The 24,669-nt window shown below is 43.2% G+C and overlaps 1 protein-coding gene across 1 annotated transcript in view; it reads left to right on the top strand.

Annotated features, from left to right (window-relative positions):
- The window catches only part of SCFD2 (sec1 family domain containing 2), a 296,694-nt gene that overhangs the window by 221,262 nt on the left and 50,763 nt on the right, over window positions 1–24,669 (top strand). The window lies entirely within an intron of this gene.

Raw genomic sequence — 24,669 nt, 5'->3', positions numbered from 1 at the left:
CCCTTTGGAACAGCAGCAGCTGGCTCAGGTCAGCTGACTAACGCTAGTGGGGCTCAGGCTGTGGGGCTATAAAAACTGCAGTATAGATGTTCAGGTATGGGCTGGAGTCGAGTCTCTGAGACCCCACAAGGGGGATGAGTCTTAGAGCCTGGGTTCTAGCCCGAGCCTGAACATCTACACTGCTATTTTTATCCCTGAGAGCCCGAGTCAGCTCTGAGACTCGGTGCCATGGGTTTTTTAATGCAGTGTGGATGTACTCTTAGTTCTGAGGGCAACTTTTTCATGTCTTAGGATCCTTAGTTACATTTTCAGTGTGATGTGGGTATAGTTTCATGGAGTTTAAGGACAGATGGGACCATTAGATCATCTAGTCTAATCTCCTGTATATCACAGGCCATTAAATTTAACCCCAACATGCCGTTGTTGAATCCAATGACTACAGTTATACTAAAGCATTTCAGTCATCAGTAGACTAAATATTATGTGTCACAGGCAGAGAATAGCAGAGACCAAGGTGCCCCCAATGCATGAGATCCCTTCAGAAGCAGGGAATTGATTAGGTGAGACGTGACTAGAGGATCCTAGCAGGCAAACCACAATGCATGCTGCAGAGGAAGGCAAATAAACCAGAAACCCAAGGTCTCATTGACATTCAGGCTTGTCTACACTGCCGCTTAAGTCGATGTAACTTATGTTGCTCAGGGGTGTGAAAAAACCAGCCCCATAAGCAACGTAAGTTACATAGACTTAAAGCAGTGTCTGAGCTGTGCTATGTCGGTGGAAGACGCTCTCCCACCAATATAGCTTCCGCATCTCGCAGAGGTGGAGTAAGTACATCAATGGGAGAGCGCTCTCCTATCAACATAGCACATCTTCACCAGACACGCTACATTGGCGCTGCTGCAGCCCAGTAGTGAAGACAAGCCCTTAGACTTCCAAGCACTTAAATTGTTTTTGAAAACGAGACTCAGTCTCCTAAGAAACATAGACTCTTTTGAAAAACTTACCCAGGGTTATCCCTAGTGCACATTTGTTGTACAGGTTATTTTCCCAAGAGTACTTTTACAATTTATTTTAAGTGAGTCAATGCAGGTTTAACTAAGTAACAGCATAGACTAGACAGAAGGTGCCATCTCACACTGAACGTGTATTTTAATTCATTTGGTTCTGGTGTTCTTGAGCAGTTGTATAACTTGTGTACACCTGTAGATCAGAATTTGTCAGAATTGTGTGACCTAGTGTTCCAACATTTAGTGATGGTGGTTTTAAAAATAAAATAAGTATTAGAAATAAGATCTGATTATATGATACAAAGATGATACATATTTAGGAAACATTAAAAGCGATATTTCAGTTTTGTTCTTGGCCTCAGCCTGCATAAATTTACTGTCTGGATTTATTGTGCTGTAGATATGGCCTTTGATGGAGGAAGGGAGAAATAGGATGTGCCTTTCCCCCTTATAGTTATATAGAGCACCACACTGAGATCCTGATTCAGGAAAGCAGTTAAATTTGTGCTTAACTTTAAGCATGTGCTTAAATCCTGTTAACTTAAAGTTAAGCACTTCCCTCCTGACTTGGGACCTTTCTGCAAAATATTTCTCCATGTGCACCATTTGGTGGGGGGGGGGGGGAAGGGGTTTGTGTTAATTACTGAAACTCTCATGCTTCCTGAATCTCCTGTCTGTTCTGCATTTTTCCAAAACTTCTTGCTGAACCACAATTAGTAATTTATGGTACTCACTATAATAGCCAAAGCAAGTTGCCTTGCCACCCAGGTGTAGTTATAAAGCCTGGTTCTCATTAGTTCACCTCTTTTCCCTAAGGCCATGCATGGAAACATCAGACCCCACAAAAGGACACTGAGGTAAGGTATGCTCACATACAGGAGTATGTACCCCACTAAATATAAGTCAGTGTTTAATAATTGCATAGACTTCTTTCCAGGTCAGTTGAATTCCTTAAAAAAAGCCTATTCTTTTATTGGGGCATTGTGGTTTTTATTGTTGTTTTGCTTGAAAGCACTGTTTGTTTTGCACCGTGTGCTAAATATCTTTCTTGCTTGCTGTGGGGCAGTTATCTGTTATGATAATTAACATAGCAATCTCTCAGATACATTGGTGATGTCAGAGGCTTAAGTATAGCTGTTGTGATTTACTGACATACATTACTACATTAAATTACATAATGGGATTTCATCAAAGAGGTACTTTGAGACGCTATACTAGGGCCTCTGTTCTCAAACTGGTGGTCCTTGGAGCCCATGCTGGTGGTCTCTGGAAAGCTGGCTGGCCACGTGGTGCAGGTGCCTCTTCCTTGCTTGTACCTGCGATGTATCATTAAAAGTTATCTAAAAAATAAATTACATTTTTGCCTAATAGCACTTTACCAGGTAAGCAATTGTTGCAGTTACCAGAGGGATATGTGTACAACCGGGGGGGAGATCCATGAAACAACCTATCGGTTTAGATATGGTATGTGAGAGAGCACAGGGAGTGAGGGAGCTGCCTGCAGGAGACTTAAAGCCTGGAGCAGACATGATCTCAATGGTTCTCAACCAGGGGTACACATACCCCTGGGGATATACAGAGGTCTTCCAGGGGGTACATCAACTCATCTAGATATTTGCCTAGTTTTACAACAGGCTACATAAAAAGCACTAGCGAAGTCAGCACAAACTAAAATTTCATACAGACAATGACTTGTTTGTACTGCTCTATATACCATACACTGAAATGTAAGTACAATATTTATATTCCAATTGATTTATTTTATAATTATATGGTAACAAAGTAAGCAATGAGAAAGTAAGCAATTTTTCAATAATAGTGTGCTGTGACACTTTTGTATTTTTATGTCTGATTTCGTAAGCAAGTAGTTTTCAAGTGAGGTGAAACATGGGGGTACACAAGACAAATCAGACTCCTGAAAGGGGTACAGTAATCTGGAAAGGTTGAGAGGCACTGTGCTAAATGAACCAACCAGAGATACCTGGTGTGGGGAGGGAAGCTCAAGCAGCTGGTTCTTTATGAGAGAGATGAAGCAGTTGTTTGAGAGGGCTGACTCTGGGAAGGCTACAGGGAAGTCAGCTCTGAGCAAAGCAGCTGCAAACTGAACCCCAGGGTGGGTCACCCCCTAAGAATTAATTTTATAAAAAGGATCCTGAAGGAACACTTTCACTCACCCAGGCTCTGAGGTAAGAGCCTTGCCTCGAGACATATTTGTGGGCCTTTGAGTTTTACTTCTGAGTTATTTGTCTGAATAAACTCTCATTGACTTCAATGGAAGCAGAGTTAGGCCAATAATTAGAGCTTTTGAAAATTCCGTGCTAAATTACTGCCTCACTATTTTCAACGCTGAAATTTGTATTGTAGCAAATAAATGCTGTTCTCAAATGGTCTTCCTGTTGCTTTAGGTAACTTTGACGCTTATGAAAGCTTTGACAACAGACTAAAATTCTACATATCACAAAATGGATGCACAATATGCAGTGCAAACTTTACCACACTGCCCCACCAATGTGTCTGTAGGAACATTGTGCCCCTTCAGTCTTTGGCTTTTGTACTGAGCATACTGATTATGATGGTCTTTTTTGTGATGAGGACATCAGTGCACCAAGAGCTGAACAGAAATTAGCAACTCATTTCACATTGGGCATCATACAACTGTCAGGTAGGAGTGACTTTTGGTCACTAATGGGCAGGACCATATTCAGAGCAGCACTCAAAACTGACAGGTGCTGTGTCATTTACCAGTTCCCCTCAAGCATCTATTCCCCATCAATCAAGACACTTTGTTTTCCCCTACTCTCTGCAGACAAAACTACTCCTGATCCATATTTAAGTCTGTGCTTCTTAGTAGATACATTCAGTTCTTTGACACTAAATAACTTGGATGAAAGCTTTGGCTTTAGCAATCCCGGAACCTTTGGATTCTTAAAACCACTGCCCAGGTTTACTGCTAAATCTCTTGGTACAGAAACATATCCAACATGTCACTTTTAAAAAAATTGGTGTCAACTTTGTGTGGAATTTTTCTCATAAAGATATAAAAATAATATTATGATAGTAATTAAAGATTACAAGCTAATACAAATTAATATTAGCCAGTGAGGAAATAAATTCACAATATCCAATAACTATTCCCTTCTTGGCCCTCTTAGTCTGTTTTATAGCATTTAATGATTACAAGCTAATACAAATTAATACTAGCCAGTGAAGAAATAAATTCACAATATCCAATAACTATTCCCTTCTTGGCCCTCTTAGTCTGTTTTATAGCATTTAATGTGTTTTGTCTCTTTGGTAAGTATATTTCCATTGCATTGGCATGACAGGCTATCTGCTAAAATATTGCATTGAGTTCAGTAGGAGTTGAAGGCTCACCATACCTTGTAGGTTCAGGCCCTCCATCCAGTTTGGATTGTTTAGAACTCAAACAGTGCCCCTGATTATGGGCTTCCTAGGGTCTCTGCACCTCAGTGCTGTAGGCAACAAAACAAGCAGGAATGCCTGCCAAGGAATATCCCCCAATATGGGAGGGATTTCCCAGTGACATAGTGCTGGCAGACCAGCCCTATGTTGGCCCCTGGCCCTTCCTGAAACTTGACACAAGGGCATGCTGGGGGAGGCTGAAGTGCAGTGCCCTCTGGCTGTTCTGGCCTGCCACCCAGCTCCATAGGGAGTCATCTTAGATAATACAAGTTAGACCAGTGACAGGCTGCTCTACTCACACTGGGACTGACTTCTATGAGACTAGTCACGGTACTAGCGCTACGCCTGGTAGCAAGTGTTGGCAGAATCAGGCCCTTAGACTTCTACAAACCAATTGGGGGGGTATTTTACAACTAAATGAGTAATTGTGTGTGTTTTGTATGTCTGTGACTTCAACATTTTTAGAATGCTTCTATAATTTTTGCCCTTTACACTCTGCTGGGGCTGTGATTTTTCATAACAATGAGCCCTGACAAAATCACTGTCTTTACACATGTCCTATAAATGATATACATTCTTGCAGTGACTGTCCTTAAAACCCTGGCAAGAGCATAAAAATATGTGCCCGCAGGAAAAGGTGCATTCTTTGTGCATGTCTCATTTTGCTACTCTTACAATTTTTCTTCTTTCTTTTATAATTGTCTTTTATTTTTAAACACATCTATTTCTCTTGTGAACTAGTTCATTCTCTCGGCTCCACTGACCCCCTGTTCTGTAATTCTTTCCATATGTTTATTGTCCTTTGTTTGTGAAACAGTCAAGCCAATTTTCTGCTAAGGTCATGTTATTTTGTTTGCATTCCTTGTAAATGCAAAGAGTTTGATTGGAGCCATTTAGACATTTCAAGTATGAAGAGTTTGCTTGAGTCTTCTATAAAAACAAGATGTTAAATTTTGTGATGCTAACCTGGTGAGGAAAAGGTTTAATAAGGTGAACAGCAAGCTGGTTTAGTTGTAAGCATGGATTGTTCATTGACACCAGCATAAACTTGTTGATGGGTTTATTTTTAAAAAATTCCTCTATATTTTAATAAATCTCCCTACATATTGAAAAAAGTAGTACTTTTCTGCTACTCAATTTCTATATGGACTTTATCTCTTCACATGGCTTGTTTTCTTAATAGCCTACGCACACTGAGATTAGTGTTTTAATGAGTCAATCCCATGATTAGATCAGAAGTGCTTGCTGGAGGATTTAAACCTAGGATGCGACATTAACAAAAAACCCCAACCAGAATATGGCATTGGATGAACAATATCCAAAAGCCAAGACACATCAGAGCATGTGTTAGTGTTCCATTTTATATACATCCTGTAAAAGCTAGGGTAAAAAACGTTACATTTGTACATTTAAGTGTTCAAAAGATAGGAAATGACAGAATTAAGGTTGCCTGTGCAACCTTAATTCGGCCTCCTTGTGTGTTTGCATTATGACAAAGTCTTTAATTACATGATCACATAAAATTTTTCCACAGTGCCCCTGCCTCTTTCAGTGCAAGATTCTTAAAAAAACAAACCGAAAGAACAGAAGTTCCATCATGTGGCACTATATTGACACCCACATGGTTCATCAGCGGGGTTGGAAGCTTTAGATTCACATATCTCTGCCTCTTGAACTAACCGAGACTGATAGCACTAGTAGGTTGTCATTCTCTATATGGACCAGCACTAGGGGGGACAAGACATACACTTTCCCAGTGGTTTTCACAGATATCTGCTGTCAGCAGAGAAATGGTGAAACTCAGGAATATTGGGTTCCATTCCAAGCTCAGTGTGATCTAATGGTCATACACTTTTCTGTCCATTCCTCCCTAAACTTAACCACTTCTGCCCCATCTCCCTCAAACTTGTTCCTGTGCCAGTCCTGTCTTTGCTTCAGTCCCATTTTTCTTGCCTACCCAGTCCCAGTTTCTGCTCCACAGTATTCCTAGCTAGCTGGGTCAGCAGTGAAGTATGGCATTCAAGTCTTGACTCTCACATTAATTATCCTTTGGTCAGGCTGTATTACTGCCAATGTATCAGACCAGCTTGATTTATTTTTTCCTCTTCAGTCTAACTTTTTTTTGAATGCTCTGAACTGATGCATTTGCTTTTCCATGCTGTATGGGACTATCTGATGAAAACCCTTCTCTGTGAGAATATATTGCACGTCAAACAGCATCACATATTTGCCACATATTCAGACAAGGAAACTTCTTGTTTCCCTTTGTCTACTAGAAATAGAATACATGATAGGTTTTAAGCCTTATGTTTTCCTTTCAGCCTAGACTTTTTCATTACATTGCTTCATTGGTGGCTTTTTTAATGCTTCTTTATCCCTGAAGTAGTTCAGTATCTGGAGGGGAGGGATAGCTCAGTGGTTTGAGCATTGGTCTGCTAAACCCAAGGTTGGTGAGCTCAATCCTTGAGGGGGCCACTTGGGGATCTGGGGCAAAATCAGTATTTGGTCCTGCTAGTGAAGGCAGGGGGCTGGACTCAATGACCTTTCAAAGTCCCTTCCAGTTCTAGGAGATGGGATATCTCCATTAATTATATTTATTATTATTATATTATTTTAAAAAGTAAGCCAGCTATCTATCTGTGCTCTCTGATATCTTTACTGTTACTCCCAGTCTTTTCCAATGGCCAGGCAAGTTACCCAAGTGATTATTTTTATATCCTGAGAGAAGGAAGGAGACTTGAAATAACTTTTCTTGGGGAAAATATTATCATTTCTATTAGAGACCAGTTTCCAACATTCGGCGCTTTGTCACTAAAGGATTGTAAAACTTCCAGACTGCCCATCCCACGGCTGTCCATAGAATCCTTTGTCAAGATAGAAAAATGCACTTGACAAAACTGGCCAGAAGCAGCCTACAGCTAGTTTGAACTGGACTTTAACAAATGCTGCCAGGGTGTTTCTACTCCTTCTAATAATCAAAATGCTGCATTAGGACTTATAGCAATGTTTATATAGATTGAGATAGCTCAAGTTATTTGTCCTTAAATAAACTTTTTGTTTTTCAGTAACTGAGATATAAAAATTATTTTCAAGAGCTCAAGGATCTTTAACTGAATTCAGGTGGTTATGCTCAGAAAAGTGACACGCAGATAACTCTGGGGGGTTCCATGTGTATTGCCTCTATGATTCATATCAAATTTGCTCAGCTTAAAACAGCAGATATGTTTTTTCTAACTGCTAGCCCTCCAAACTCCCCTGGAGATCTGAAAGTCAAGCTGTGTCCTTCTTGGCTTGCACATCAGAGCATCAGATCATGTTGTGAGGCTTCTTTGTTCCATCAGGCTTTTGGCTGAACATTATTTCATTTTGTTTTTATTCTGGTTGCTTCTTTCTGGAAGCCTTAGGCCAGGCAAATTTTTATCGGGGGGGGGGCCTCTAACGAGTTTTATGCTCAGTTCAGTATGTAGGTATTGCTGCTAGAGGGGCTACGTAAAAGGGTAAATAAAATAAAATATTACAGATAATAAAGATTCCATAAAGATTGGTTACGTTTTTTGTAAATGATCCACAAGGCAGAACAGAATCCTGTGCAGTTCCCTTTATCTGTGTTGCTTCTGCAATGGTGGCATGAGTAAGAAATAGCACAGTTTATTTGTGTCCATAAAGCAAGTCGCTCTGATTTTCAATATACCCAGGGAGCAGAAGGTGCTATTTGTCCTAGTGACTTTTCTAATCATAACTGACGTTAAAAAGGGAAATACTTGTCTCACTTTTACTTGCTTACGCTTTTCCTAATTTATAGATTTTTTTTTCCAGTACAACAGAGCTATGTTTTGCTAGCTAATCCATAGACCCTCTTGCACCTGGGTATCCAAAATTACCAGTACAGTAGAATCCCTAATTTACAAACTAATTGGGGATTGAGGAGTTCATAAAATTGAAAAGCTCATGAAATTGAGCACCTCAAAATTACAGCAGGTAGAGTGCATAAATTTTAGTATGGTGGCACTGCATTGCTGTTGTCTTATCCTTCAAACCACTGCAGAGTGATTTCCAATGCTTTGAAGGCATCAGAATGTGAAGGGACATTTCTTCTTCATCGACATCACTTTCATTATGTGATTATATTGTATTAGTTCCCTGGTGGGAAAATTGTTTGGTATAGCTGCTCATTCATAAGATTGGTTCTGCTGTAATTAAAATAAGCCAATGTGCAGCTCTGCTCTTGACCACAAAAAAAAATAAAAAAGAGCATGCTGTAGATATTAATCTAATTAAGCCTCAGGTAGTGCGGAGTGGGTGCTGACTTGTGACATGATGCCGTATCATCAAAATGACACAAGTTTTATTGTATCATCTTGCCTCAATTTGGTTAGCATCAGCTGCTGTTTTACTACATTGTGCAAATTAGGGACAAAAATATAAACCTCGTGGGCCTGATCCAAGTGAAGTCAGTGGAAAAAGTCCCATAGAATGGGCTTCGGATCAGGCCCCCTGGGTGAGATCCTTGTCCTTTGCCTGGCCCCTTTATGCTGAGTGAAAAGGCTGTAGTGGTGTAAAGGGGCCCTAAATGTCCTGGTTTCAGCTGAGGGAGAATTCCTCCAGCACAGGCACTGTGGATACAGCTATAAGGCTGCCTTTCAAGGACCCCCTTGCAAGCCATAGCATTGGGGTATGTGCTGGCAACAGGATGGGGACATCAGTGGGAGGCTCCATTGCACAGTGTTGTGGAGATTCCTGGCAGCACTAGCACCCACAGGGAAGTTCATCGAGGCTGCTGTAACACAAACAAGCCCCCAAGACTGTCTTAGCCTCTCTGGCCCCCTGAACATCCCTGGATCTGCAGGGTGCAAAGGTGACTCAAAACCACCTATTCCCCTGCCCATTGGGCTGTGAGTCCTGCGCTGCACCTCTTACGGTGAGATTCTGGGCTGTACCTCTATGTCTTTACTATCTGTTGTGTTGTGCCCTGTGCAAAGGGCCAGCGCAAAATGCATGCAGCACTTATGTCCCACCTCAGCCTGCTGTTGAAGGCTTAAGTGGGACTTACATGGCACGAAGGCTTTGAACTGGCCCTATGCATGGGGGTAAATTTCTCCCTGAGTGAGTATGAGACCCTCTTCCATGACCTATTCTTCTCCAAGCTGTCGATTGCCTCTTGTTCTGATAGAGCAGGGGTGGGCAAACTTTTTGGCCCGAGGGCCACATCTGGGTATGGAAATTGCATGGCGGGCCATGAATGCTCACAAAATTGGGAGTTGGGGTGCAGAGGGGGTGAGGGCTCCAGCTGGGGGTGTGGGCTCAGGGGTGGGGCCAGAAATGAGGAGTTCAGGGTGCAGGAGGAGGGTGCTCTGGGCTGGGACCGAGGGGTTCGGAGGGTCAGAGGGGGATCAGGGCTGGGGTAGGGAGTTGGGGCGCGGGAGGGGGTCACAGGTGCAGGCTCCAGGCAGCAGTTACCTCAAGCAGCGGAGGTGCAGCCAGGCAGCTCTGCGTGCTGCCCTGTCCGCAGGCGTTGCCCCTGCAGCTCCCATTGGCTGCGGTTCCCAGCCAATGGGAGCTTCAGGGACAGTGCTTGGGGCGGGGGCAGCGTGCAGAGCCCCCTGGTTGCCCCTACACATAGAAGCTGGAGGGGGGACAAGCCGCTGCTTCCGGGACCCCGCTTCCCGACTGGAGCGCTGGAGTGGGGCAAGCCCCGGACACTGCTCCTCGGCTAGTGCTCAAGGGCCAGATTAAAAAGTATGGAGGGACGGATGCGGCCCCTGGGCCATGGTTTGCCCACCCCTGTGATAGGAGGCATAGGTCTGCTGTTCTCTCCCCTCGCATTTCATTTTCCTTTGCTTTGAACTGAAAATAGACAACATGAAAATGTATTTTTAATTTCCTTTAGTTGTCTTAGAATCTCTTCCAAGTAATCTACAAAGTTACAGAGTCATGCTCTGCTTTCAGCTATAACCGTTCAGCCCAACTGACGTCAATGGCGGTGCATGCGTATAAATGAGAGTAGAACCTGCCCTTATATATCATTCCAAGAAATAATGTAATATGATCGTTCTACTCCTTTTATTTGTTTAACTATAAACTTTAATTTGACAATATCTAAAAATAAAATAACTACTTGCTAAAAGCGCAGGGTTCCCCCACATGAAGACAAGACTACCCAATTACATTGAAAAACATGGAGTTAATAAACTACATTTCACATTTGAGTTAGTAAAACAGACGGATCTATTCAGTGTGCACGGGCAGAGGAGGGCGCCGTAACATTGACAGAGGCTGTGACTATGACCCAAAGAAGCAGGTGCAACTGGTAGATCATCTATTAGCTGCTTCTTTGTTGAGGAACCTGGCTGAGGCAATAGCAATAAAGGGTTGAGAGAGGCTTTGTCCATTGACTTAATGTTCCCTCTTGACTGTTCTGAAATCTTAACATCTCTCTCCCTTTTTGATAATCCATTTAGGAGATGCAATGAGGTTTATTTATTCAGGGAATTCCTGTGTTGTCCTATGCTGTGCTTTTACACCTAACCTCCCCCGCCCCATCCCCTCCCCCACCACCCTTGGGGTCATCCAGAAGAAAGCAGAATTGTTTTTGTTTGCCTTGCAGCATATATTTTAAAACTGATCATAAATTCATTTGTAGATTTTGCATCCCTACCTTAGTGTCTAAAAAAGACAGTCCAGGTGTATTTATTTCAAAAATTTGCCCAATTGCACATCTGGTTACTACAGCTGGGTTTGTTGTGGCATGCCTATGCAAGTCATGCTATCTGTCGGCTCACCTGGCTTGCTCCATGTGTGTGAGCAGGCAGATAGGGTACTGAAAATGACAAGAAATCTACTTCCAGCTGGAATGAGTAACATTCTTGTTAATGTCCATATTTTGTCTGCTGGCAAGATCAGAAGAGGCGGGCAGAGTGAATGCATGGTGCAGTGTCATTGTTTCCCCCAAAGCTCTCTATACACAGGAAATCTAGTAAGCATAAGCACCCCAGCCACACAGCCCAACTGGTAGTCTCCCACCTGCCTAGGCACATCTTCTAGAGGACAACTTGTAGCTGCCAATGAGTATTCATAGATTCCAAGGTCAGAAGGGATCATTATGGTCAGCTAATTTGACCTCCTGTATAATAAAGGCCATTAAACTTCCCAGAAATAATTCCTGTCTGAAATAGAGCATATCTTTTAGCAAATCATCCAATCTTGATTTTAAAATTGCCGGTGATGGAGAACCTACCACAGCCCTTCGTAAGTTGCCCCAATGGTTAATTACTCTCACTGTCTTATTTTCAGTCTGAATTTGTCATTATCAGTTTGTCATTGTCATCCATTCAGTATAGTGGCATGCAAGGGCAGAAGTCATTTGCATCTGCAGCTGGCTGAGTCGGAAAACTGACTAGAATTGTACAGCTCTGCAGCCAGCTCCATGTGTAAAGTGTTTCTGCTCAGGGCCGGCGCTTCCATTTAGGTGCTCTAGGCGGTCACCTAGGGCGTCAGGATTTGGGGTCTTCGGCAGCAATTCTGTGGTGGGTCCTTCACTCGCTCCGGGACCCGCCGCCGAAGTGTCCTGAAGACCGGAGCACGGAAGGATCCCCCCGCCGCAGAATTGCCGACGACAACGGGGAGTATGGAAGGACCCGCCTATGGCGCCAAAAACCGTGGCGCCGCGCCTGCTTCTGCTCATGACATTTGTGCTGTTTCTTGGCCATTGCTACTGCTGGAGAAGAGAAAAGGACAGATGGAAAGAAAGGACAGAGAAAGAGATATGGGTGTGCATGTGGGTGCATAGGGATAGAGAAAAAGTTAAATAGTGGTTTGATATTCCATATCATCGTTTTGCTGAGAACTATGTAGGACACTGAGGCTTAGAGCAGGGGTGGGCAAACTTTTTGGTCCTGAGGGCCACATCTGGGTGGGGAAATTGTATGCAGGGCCATGAATGTAGGGCTGGGGCAGGGGGTTGCGGTGTGGGAGGGAGTGTGGGGTGTGGGAGGTGGTGTGGTGTGTAGGAAGGGGGTCAGGGCAGGGGGTTGGAGTGCAGGAGGGGTGTGGAGTGCAGGAGGGGGTTCAGGGCTGGGTGGTTGGGGTGCAGGAGGGGTGTGGCAGGGGGCTCAGGGCAGGGGTTCACGGTGCGGGCTCTGGCCCGGCACCACTTACCTCGAGTGGCACCGGGCTGGCAGCAGCACACAGTGTGGCTAAGGCAGGCTCCCTGCCTACCCTGGCCCCGCGCCAGGGGCCACAGGGACGTGGTGCCGGCCCCTTCTGGGAGTGGCGCGGGGCCAGGGCAGGCAGGGAGCCTGCCTTAGCCCCGCTGCGCCACAGGTCTGGCAATCCCATGAGCTGGATTGAAAGCCCTGATGGGCTGGATCTGGCTCGGGGGCCATAGTTTGCCCTCCCCTGGCTTAGAGCCTATTAGTCTATCATGTAATGAATCAGTTTGTTCACCCCCAATAACTAAAGAGACTTGCTTCAGAGTAGCAGCCGTGTTAGTCTGTATCCGCAAAAAGAACAGGAGTACTTCTTTTGCGGATACAGACTAACACGGCTGCTACTCTGAAACCTGTCATTATGCAAGGCACTGAATTTAGCCGTATGGAGTGGAAATCCACCAACTTAATGAAAAAACTCGCACAGATACAGACAGACATCATCTTCCTTTCCAAATGCAAACAGATGGACATCATACCAAAAGGACTGAAAGTAAAAAATCCATTACAATCTACATAGCACACAGACTATGTTGACAGATTGTGCCACACACTCTCAAAGAAACTGCGGAGCCACCTGATCAACATCCTATACAGCAAACAAGGAAAGATTGCGAATGAGCTCTCAAAACTGGATACTCTCATAAAAAACCAACCTTCCAAACAAACTTCCTTGTGGCTGGACTTTACAAAAACTAGACAAGCCATTTACAACACACACTTTGCTTCTCTACAAAAGAAAAAGGACACTAAACTATCTAAATGACTACATGTCACAAGGGGCCACAACAGTGGTTCCTTTAACCCACCCAGCAATATTGTTAATCTGTCCAACTATACTCGTAGCCCAGCAGAAGAATCTGTCCTATCTCGGGGCCTCTCCTTCTGCCCCTCCACTCCCATGAACAAGATACAGTTCTGTGGTGACCTAGAATCCTATTTTCGACGTCTCCGACTCAAGGAATATTTCCAAAACACTTCTGAACAACATACTAACCCACAGAAACCTTCTTACCAACACTACAAAAAGAAGGATTCTGGATGGACTCCTCCCAAAGGTCGAAACAACCGACTGGACTTCTACATAGAGTGCTTCCGCTGACGTGCACAGGCTGAAATTGTGGAAAAACAGCATCACTTGCCCCATAACCTCAGCCGTGCAGAACACAGTGCCATCCACAGCCTCAGAAACAACTCTGATACCATAATCAAAAAGGCTGACAAAGGAGGTGCTGTTGTCATCATGAATAGGTCGGAATGTGAACAAGAGGCTGCTAGGCAGTTCTCCAACACCACATTCTACAAGCCATTACCCTCTGATCCCACTGAGGAATACCAAAAGAAACTACACCATCTACTCAAGAAACTCCCTGAAAAAGCACAAGAGCAAATCCGCAAAGACACACCCCTAGAACTCCAAGCAGGGGTATTCTATCTACTACCCAAGATCCATAAACCTGGAAATCCTGGATGCCCCATCATCTCAGGCATTGGCACCCTGACAGCAGGATTGTCTGGCTATGTAGACTCCCTCCTCAGGCCCTACGCTATCAGCACTCCTAGCTATCTTCGAGACACCACTGACTTCCTGAGGAAACTACAATCCATTAGTGATCTTCCTGAAAACGCCATCCTAGCCACTATGGATGTAGAAGCCCTCTACACCAACATTCCACACAAAGATGGACTACAAGCCATCAGGAACAGTATCCCCGATAATGTCACGGCAAACCTGATGGCTGAACTTTGTAACTTTGTCCTCACCCATAACTATTTCACATTAGGGGACAATGTGAACCTTCGAATCAGCGGCACTGCTATGGGTACCCGCATGGCCCCACAGTATGCCAACATTTTTATGACTGACTTAGAACAACGCTTCCTCAGCTCTCATCCCCTAACACTCCTACTCTACTTGTGCTACATTGATGACATCTTCATCATCTCGACCCATGGAAAAGAAGCCCTTGAGGAATTAAAATCATGATTTCAACAATTTCCATCCCACCATCAACCTCAGCCTGGACCAGTCCACACAAGAGATCCACTTCCTGGACACTACAGTACTAATAAACGATGGCCACATACATAAACACCACCCTATAGTGGAAACCTACTGACCGCTATACTTACCTACATCCCTCCAGCTTTCATCCAGACCACTCCACTCGATCCATTGTCTACAGCCAAGCTCTACGATACAATCGCATTTGCTCCAACCCCTCAGACTGATCCAAACACCTACAAGATCTCTATCAAGCATTCTTACAACTACAATACCCACCTGCTGAAGTGAAGAAACAGATTAACAGAGCCAGAAGAGTATCCAGAAGTAACCTACTACAGGATAGACCCAACAAAGAAAGTAACAGAACGCCACTAGCCATCACCTTCAGCCCCCAACTAAAACCTCTCCAGCGCATCATCCAGGATCTACAACCTATCCTGAAGGATGATCCATCACTCTCAGAAATCTTGGGAGACAGGCCAGTCCTTGCTTACAAACAGACCCCAAACCTGAAGCAAATACTCACCAGCAACCACACACTACACAACAAAAACATTAACCCAGGAACCTATCCTTGCAACAAAGCCCGTTGCCAACTTTGTCCACATATCTATTCAGGGGACACCATCATAGGACCTAATCACATCAGCCACACTATCAGAGGCTCGTTCATCTGCACATCTACCAATGTGATAAATTCCATCTTGTGCCAGCAATGCCCCTCTGCCATGTACATTGGCCAAAACGGACACTTTCTGCGTAAAAGAATAAATGGACACAAATCAGACGTCAAGAATTATAACATTCACAGACCAGTTGGAGAACACTTCAATGTCCCTGGCCACTCGATTACAGACCTAAAAGTTGCAATATTACAACAACAAAACTTCAAAAACAGACTCCAAGGAGAGACTGCTGAATTGGAATTAATTTGCAAATTGGACACCATTAAATTAGGCTTATACAAAGACTGGGAGTGGATGGGCCATTACATAAAGTAAAACTATTTCCCCATGCTTATTCCCCCATTCCCCCCCCCCCTTACAGTTCCTCATATCTTCTTGTCAATTGCTGGAAATGGGCCGTTTTCATTACCACTACAAACAGTTCTTTTTTTCTCCTACTGATAATAGCTCACCTTAACTGATCACTCTCGTTATAGTGTGTATGGTAACACCCATTGTTTCATGTTCTCTGTGTATATATGTATCTTCCTACTGTATTTTCCACTGCATGCATCCGCTGAAGTGGGCTGTAGCCCACGAAAGCTTATGCTCAAATACATTTGTTAGTCTCTAAGGTGCCACAAGTACTCCTGTTCTTTTTAAAGAGACTTGCAGTCTCGATGGTGAGAGGTGTGTCAAGCAAAAAAGTTTGTGGAGGAATGCCTCCTGCGTATTGCCTTGTGCTTTTAATTATCTCGGTCTGTAATTTTGGTGATGTTATTATGGGATGAAGAAATAGAATTTACTTTTTATTCTGAAGTTGCTGAGATTCATGGTTTTAGAAGCATGGGCCTGTTGCTGAGAGAGCACTGTCTCCTGCACACACAAGTCTCACTCTTTCGGATTACTCTTTCGTTGTTTCAGGGAAACATAGCTGTTGGAGAGATCCTAGCTGTTGTCTCTCAAATTACTTGGGGCAATCCATGGAGAATGTTGAAGATGAGGACCAATACCAAGACCTTAAATGTGACCCAGTATTCATCAAGGAGCCGTTGAAGAGAGAGAACACTGGAATGATATTCTCTTGGTAGCCTGTATTTCCAAGCAACTGCATTATGGACCAATACAGACTTGTTTGAAGTTTGCGGTTTCATACTAGGTACAGAGATTTACAATAATCACACCTGAAGGTCACAGATGTTTGGATCCCGGTGTACAAAACTGAATCCAATAGGGAAAGTCTTCTTTCCAGATATAAATGGAAAGTAGAGTTTTCTGTAGTTGTGGCTGTTTGGGTATCCGGAATCAGTAAGAGGTCCAAGTGAAACCCTGTGGGGCCATTCAACAGTCTGTAATGAGGTATGGAGCTCGTCAAAGTGCTTCCGTGTCATCATCAGGATCACCTCTCTTATTTCAAATTTCATCTTCAGCCAGCTGCTCTTCATCTATTTACTGATCTCAGCCAAGCCCTTGGAGACCTGAGAAATGGTGCTGTTTGCACTTGAGCTAAGGGAAATGTAGAGCTAGTTGTTATATGGACATTGCTCATGCTTTAATCTTTACTGATGGAGAATCTGGATCCCTGTGAGAATTCTGCAAGTAAAGGCTCTCAATGCAAAGGAGAAGGTCTCCATGACAGCTCTCTCAGAATGGTCTGAGGGGAACAACTGAAACCATCTCAGTGCAATCCTACTAACTCCAGGTATCCTCTACTCCCACCATTTCTTTTAAATCCCAGGGAGGAAGTTTTGGATATATGCTAGAATTGCATATTTGTGTGGGTTTACAAATACACTCTGCAGCTTGTGGGGGTTGTTGGTAAGTCATCTAACTGATTAAAGTTTTGGGCCCTCAGCCTTGAAAGTATCTCTTTGAAGCTTTTATCCTCTAGCTGTAAAAGTGGAAGTTTTTTTTTTTTTTTTTTACTATTCAGAATGTCAAACAGTGACCGAATAGTTGGATCACGTAACAGAAACACACAAGCAATTGTTTACGTATGACCTATGCTAAACTGTTCCCTACTGAATCACTGCAGTGTGTCAAGTAGCCGTTCACAGAAGATGCTGTAAAATATAATGTCCTTTATATGAAGTGTCAAATGTAATGATCTCTCAGGTCATTTTTCTCGTTATGTAATGTCAAAGAATGTTTTCAAGTTTGCTTAAAAAATCTAAAAACAGATTTTTTAAAAAAATTTGTCATTTTTTATCAGCACTGCAGAAATTCTGGAACAAAGCACAGGTCAGTGACTCAGAATGAGTAAGAGCAGAGCCACAGCTCAATAATATTTCTTTGGCGAAGGTCCATGCCTGGGGTTCTGAGGTGCTATTGCAATACAAATAATAAATAATAATTGTAATAATTTTGAACAGATGCTACAGTATGTCAGCATCCTGGCACTGCTTTTTTGTTTCATTTCCATTTGCCTTATAGAAGCCTAATGTATAAAGGAGCCACTTTTTCAGTGGTAAGCAATGTAATATGAATGAGTGACGCACAAAATCCTGCACAGCAAATGTACTCAAAAACCATGTGTAAGGCCTTAACAAATTCACGGTCCAGTTTGGTCAATTTCATGGTCATAAGATTTTAAAAATAGTAAATTTAATGATTTCAGCTAGTTAAATCTGAAAATTCACAGTGTTGTAATTGTAGGGGTCCTGCCCCAAAAAAGGAGTTGTGGAGGGGTTGCAAGGTTATTGTAGGGGGGTTGCGGTACTACTACCCTTACTTCTGCGCTGCTGCAGGTGGTGGCGCTACCTTCAGAGCTGGGCAACTGGAGAGTGGTGGCTACTGGCCAGGAGCCCAGCTCTGAAGGCAGAGCCACGACCAGCAGCAGCGCAGAAATAAGGATGGCATGATATGGTATTGCCACCCTTACTTCTGCGCTGCTGCTGGCAGGGCGCTGCCTTCAGAGCTGGGTGCCCAGCCAAGTGCCACTCTCCAGGCTCCCCGCTCTGAAGGCAGCGCAGAAGGGTGGCAATACCACGATCCCCCGTAAAATAACCTTGTGACCTCCCTGCAACTCCCTTTAGGGTCAGGACCCCAATTTGACAAACTCTGGTCTCCCCTGTGAAACGGTATAGTATAGTATAAAAGCACACAAAAGACCAGATTTCATGGTCCGTGATGCATTTTTCATGGCCATGAATTTGGTAGGGTCCTAACTATGTGATGGGCACAGTAAGAGAACCTAGGCTTACAGACATGGATAGATGTTACCTCTTCTCACCTGCTGCATGCTGCCAGGGGAGCAAAGTTAAAGGAAAAAGTCATGGAGGGGTGGTACAGCAAGGAAACAGGATGTCTGTATTCTTCATAGAAATATGGTTATGATATGAATATGGCATAATTAAGATATGTTTTATGCAAGATGGGTCATGTGAGATAGCATTGGAAAGGTTATGATTTACTGAATGTGATTATCCAATTTGTATGCATGTGTCATTTCTGTATCTAAAGTTAGGAATATTGACTATGTAACAATTACAACTGTGTGTGTATTTGGGAGACACCCACCAGACAACAGGCCATCAGCCTTGATGGTCCATTAGGAAGAAATAATAAGATACAATAAAACAATAAGAAACAATAATCTCTCTCCTCCTGAGAAGCATCCTGGGACGTAGCTGTGACACTAATAGGTTAGGTGGTCCTGTCACCTGGTACTAAACATCATCTTGGGCTTCTAGTAATTTTCCATTAAAAGGAGGGGAAGGTCAAGACTAGGAAACAAAAGATTCACACCTTTAGTAAATCTTATTTAAGGCTGGGGAGTAAGGCAAACAGGACTCTTCTCCATTGCCTTTCTGCCCAAGAAGAAAGACTGCTGAAAGTACCTGAAGAGACAAAGGAACTGAGTGGTGGGAAAGGCAAGGGCTGAGTCCAGACTAAAACAGGAGTCTAGTCAGTAAAAGAGAACTAACTGGAACTCTAAGCTACAGAAACTCTGCAACTTGCCTAGAACACCATTTAGGGTGAGAAATTACTTTTTGAAACCAGTCTCTTAAAGATCTTAAGCTTAGTATGCGTGTTTTGTTTCATTTGCTTAGCAATCTACTTTGTTCTGTTTGCTATCCCTTATAATCACTTAAAATCTGCCTTTTATAGTTAATACATTTGTTTTTGTTTATTATTAAACCCAGTTTGTGCAATTTATAACTGGGGGGGGGAAGAAGTTGTGCATATCTTCCTCCACATTGAGGGAGGGGGCGAATTTATGAGCTTACGTTGTATAGATTTCTCTACAGAGCGAGACAATATTATTTGGGGTGTACTCTCCAGAGGGGGCTGCACTTGAGTGCTGGGACATTTCCTAGCTGAGTCTTCTAATAGAGAGTTGTTTGCAGACTCTGAGTGATTCTACAGCTGGTGCGTCCCTACCTGTGTGTGTGTGTGCTGCCAGAGGCCGGGGAGCCTAATTCAGCAAAACAGGGAGAGGGAGCCCAAGCTAGTGGAGCAGGCAGGCTGAGTGAAATCTCAGTACATCAAGTGGCATCCCGGATGGGGGGTCCAACTCGTCAAAGTCTGCAGCAAGTCTGTGCAGCCCAGGAACAGAGGAACATGCTCAGGAAGCTGGTGAAGGGGCAGGAGAGCACCTCGTCAACAGCAGATGGCAGCTTGGCCAGGAGCTGACTGTGCTGCCATTGCTTGAGGTGGCCTCGGAGGAGCCATGACAGGAGAACATCCACATAGGCTGGAATCAGGTTTGCACATGGACACCTGGTCTCTGCTATTATCCTGGCCCTTCCCACTGCTCTCTGTGCAATTCCAGTGTTTCCTCAGATAGGGGCAAAGGTGGGAAGAATGAGGCCAAGAGCTCGGTTTCAAAACCTGCATGGAATTTTGATTTATTTGTTACCCTCTATGTGGTTTTTATGTGGGTGAAGGGGAAATTAATTAAACATTTTAGTAATGCAGTGCTAAATAATTAGGCAATAGTGAACCGTTGCAAAAACTGAAAAATTCACCCTGACTCTGGCAGCTGAATTTAAACTCTGGGGAAGACTGTCTATGTTAAATGCAATCTTGACTGTGTGTATATGCAGTACCATTGACTATAATCCTGAGATGCTTCTTCAATTATTACTCTGTCCTTACTCAGACAAATTTTCATTGACATCAGCGGGAGTGGGCATGTTAAGGACTTCAGGTTCAGAAGCAGCGAGCTATTCTGCCTTCCTTAAAAAAAAAAGAAGGCAGGGTGAAAGTGTAGGTGACGTATGGAATCGAGATAAAAGAAGAGGTTGATATTCTGGGACATATCATGAACATTAACTTTGCTACAAGAAAAGTTGACTGTGAAGGCCTGATTTTCAAAAGTGCTGAGCACCCACTGCTCCCATTGAAGTTCAATGTGGGTGCTTTGTACATCTGAATATCAGATCCAAGAGCCTCATTCTGCCATCCTGAGCATGCCCAAAGCTCACTATGATTTCAATTAATGTGGCATAAATCCATGTCAGTTTAGGGTGGCCATTCAGGTATTCCCAGAATACCGAACATTCCGGAACTTTGGGAATGGATTGGGCCTGCTCCCATCAGTGTGACCTCTCACACACGAGGAGGACGCCATTTTGAAGAGCACAACACTCCACCTCTGCTGGCATGACTGTGTGAAGTCACATCAGCAGGGGCAGGGCAGAGCACTCTTCAAAATGGTGTCCCCTGTCCAACACTGGACAAAATCATGTCCGTTTTTTTGTCAGTAGCTAACAGGGGACAGACCACCCAAAAAGAAGATTGTCCAGTTTTAAACTGGACAAATGACCTGCCTTTGTCAGTTGCTGTTTGTCCAGGGCTGGATTTAGGAGCAAGCGAGCCAGGTGTCTGCCTTGAACCTCCTAGAATGTTGTCAGCCATGCATTTGCGGGTATATGGGGGTGGGGTGCCACTCAGTCAGTGAGCTATAAGAACGAAATGAAGTGAGAGCCCATCTGCGATATTGTGAATCTTGTTTTATTGTGTAATTGTGAAAGTGTACCTGTGTTTTAAGACTTGAAGAGCTTAAGTAGTGACTAAAAAGGACATATTTAATGAGATGCCAGAGTTATCTATTGAACCCCTATCTACGCAACAATATAAAAGAAATAGCATTATTTCTTTTGCCATGCATAACATGTAATGTTTAAATACTTTCTAAGACTGCGGAATATATACTTTTGTTCTTTCTAATACTGGCTGTTTTCCCCCATAGAAAATAAAAGATGCCCCCTAAAGAAGCCTTCAGGAGCTCAGTATAGGAAGCAAAAAGCTCAATGGCAATTTAGTTTGCAGCAAGGGGCAAATCTGATGATGAAATATGTGAAACAGAACAACATAGACCAGGCTTTAGGCAGTAGTTATCGTCCCAGTGCAGAAGAAATAGAGGAGCAAAGTGTAAATGTTGGCAGTCCTATTACTAAGGAATTAGCAGATTTACCTGAACATAAGGAATGGAAATGTAAGGAAAGTGATGGAGAATTGTCCAGCTTTCCTGATGGCGTAAAGGAGAGTGATGATAAAGAAGAATGTGGCTTACGTGAAAAGGAGAATAATGACAAAGAAAAATCTGGTTTACATGAAAAGGAGAGAAACAATAAAGAAGACTCAGCCTCACATGATGAGAGAAACAACAGTGAGGAAAAAAATTGCACACCACACATCAATATATCAGATCCTGCTTTATGGCTGGCGATCCTAAACTCTGCCGATATTGATCGTACAATTTTGAACAGGCCAGACAAAATTGAGTATATAATGTTTTCAGTAAATGAGCAGAAACGAGACTTCTCAAAATCACACTGCAAAAGAGTGCTCGAGAATGGTGAGAAACTTGGATTGGCATTGGCTAGTTTACTTGAAATCAACTGACAAAGTGTTCTGTTTTTGTTGCAAAATATTTGATGATAATGCCAAATCGTTGCTTGCACTTTCTGGGTACAATTACTGGCATAATTTAGTTGATGCTCTGAAGCAACATGAAAAGTCATCTGGCCATTTTACGGCCTACTCCAGATGGATGGAGGTCGAATCCAGGCGCAAGCTGAATAAATGCATAGATGCAGAAAACCGGCACATTATTAATGTAGAAAACCAGCATTGGAGGAACATGCTCGAGCATCTAATCTCAATTACTTTCTTGCTTGCAAAGAATAATTTGGCTTTCCAGGGCTCATCGGATAAGTTGTTCGCTGAACATAACTGTAATTTCCTCAGTTTGGTAAAGCTCCTTGGGAAATACAACGATGTCCTGCATGAGCACCTACGTCGAGTAGTTTGTAAGGAAGCTATGGACCATTACTGCAGCAAAACAATTCAAAACAAACTGACTGACCTTATGGCAAGGAAGGTGCTTGATAACATATTGATGCGGCTTGGCAAAGCAAAGGACTGCATTGTAATAATGGACATGTCTCCCGACATTAGACACAGTGAAAAGATGTCATTTACAGTAAGATTTGTTAACAGCGAGTATGGCTATATCCAAGTAAAGGAACACTTTATCTGTTTCTGCTCTGTGAACGACTCTACTAGAAAAGGCCCAACAGAACTGTTTATAAAAGTTTTGAATGAGAATAAAATTAAGCTTCAACACTGCTGCGGCCAAGGCTACGACAATGGCATGGATATGAAGGGAAGAAACAGTGGCGTCCAGGCAAGGATCCTTGCACTAAATTCAAGAGCTTTCTTTGTGCCTTGTGGCTGCCATTCCCTCAACCCGATTGTGTCAGATGCAGCGTTATCTTCTTTAGATTCAATATCTCTCTTCAGAGTACTGGATATATGTCCTGTTTTCAGCAACAACTATCAGGTGGAAGATCTTCATGGACAGTATTACAAATCTGACCATGAAGCTGCTAAGTGATACTCGCTGGGAGAGCCACATTGACAGCATAAGGCCATTGAGGTACCAAGTGACTGAGGTTTATGACACCCTGATGGAACTGGCTCAGTCAAGTAAAGCCGAGGCTGGAATCTGACACAAGGCACAAAGCCTGGCAAACCAGATTACTAACTTCTAATTTCCGGTCTCAGTTGTGGTTTGGTATGATATCCTGTTCCAAGTAAACACTGTAAGCAAGGCATTACAAACTCAGTCGATGGACATCGCAACCCCTACTACTTTGATGAGAAGATGCCTTGATTTAGTTGGGGCCCACAGAGACAACAGATTTGAAGATGCCATCATTGCTGCCCAAAAAATGGCAGAAAACTTAGGAGTTGAGCCTGTCTGCAAGGAAACTCGTATTCATCGGAAGAAGAGACACTTGGGTTACGACAGCAGAGATGGGAAGCTCGGAAGAAACATTCAAGAGGGAGGGTTTTTTAGCTCGCTTGTTGACAGTGCTCGAGTGTGCATTGAAGAACAGTTTGGAAAATCAAGCACCATGAAAAGAGCTGGTGGTGGGGGAGTTGTATGACCTTAGTAAGCTGCCGGAAGACAGAAAAACACTCTTGAATAATTGTACAGACCTTCACCGGATGCTGACATATGGGGAATGTTCGGACGTCAGTGATAAAGATCTCTATGTCAGATTGGACAACATCTGTCACATTTTGCAACCCGGGAAGCACTCTCCACTCCAGGTTCTCCAATTCATTCATGATGCAGAGCTGAAGGACGCTTTTCCTAATGGGTGGATAGCTTTGAGGATTCTGCTCACACTGCCAGTCACAGTTGCGAGTGGTGAGCGCAGCTTTTTGAAGCTCAGGCTCATTAAAACATATCTTTGAATGATGGTGGCCAACGAGAGACTGACATGGCTTGCTAGTTTATTGCTTGAAAATGCCATTGGCCAGTCTTTGGATCTCTTTGATGCTGTGCTTCAGTTTACAAAGGCAAAGGTTAGAAAAGTGACTTTTTGAACTAAAGCAGTGCTTCTCAACCAGGGATACGCAGAGGTCTGCCAGAGGGTGCATCAACTCATCTAAATATTTGCCTAGTTTTACCATAGGCTATATAAAAAGCACTAGTGAAGTCAGTACAAATTAAAATTTCATACAGACAATGACTTGTTTACACTGCTCTATAAGTAAGTACAATATTTATATTCCAATTGATTATTTTATAATTATATGGTAAAAATGAGAAAGTAAGCAATGTTTCAGTAATAGTGTGCTATGACACTGTTGTATTTTTATGTCTGATTTTGTAAGCAAATAGTTTTTAAGTGAGGTGAAATTTGGGGGTACACAAGACAAATCAGACTCCTAAAGGACTAGGGTTAACATTCTAAAGCTGTCACCTACTGTAACACACTTTAATACTGGTCCACCCCGATGTTGATGCACAGTTCAATTTCTTGATGTTAGTACATTTCAGTTATTCTTAAAATTAAAAAGTTTCTATAATCTTAGAGGAAACAAATTATATGTGC

Source organism: Malaclemys terrapin, chromosome 5 (genome assembly GCF_027887155.1).
Source record: "Malaclemys terrapin pileata isolate rMalTer1 chromosome 5, rMalTer1.hap1, whole genome shotgun sequence".
Lineage (NCBI taxonomy): Eukaryota > Metazoa > Chordata > Testudines > Emydidae > Malaclemys > Malaclemys terrapin.
The sequence above is the reverse complement of the archived record's forward strand: the minus strand, read 5'-3'. Positions and strand labels throughout refer to the sequence as shown.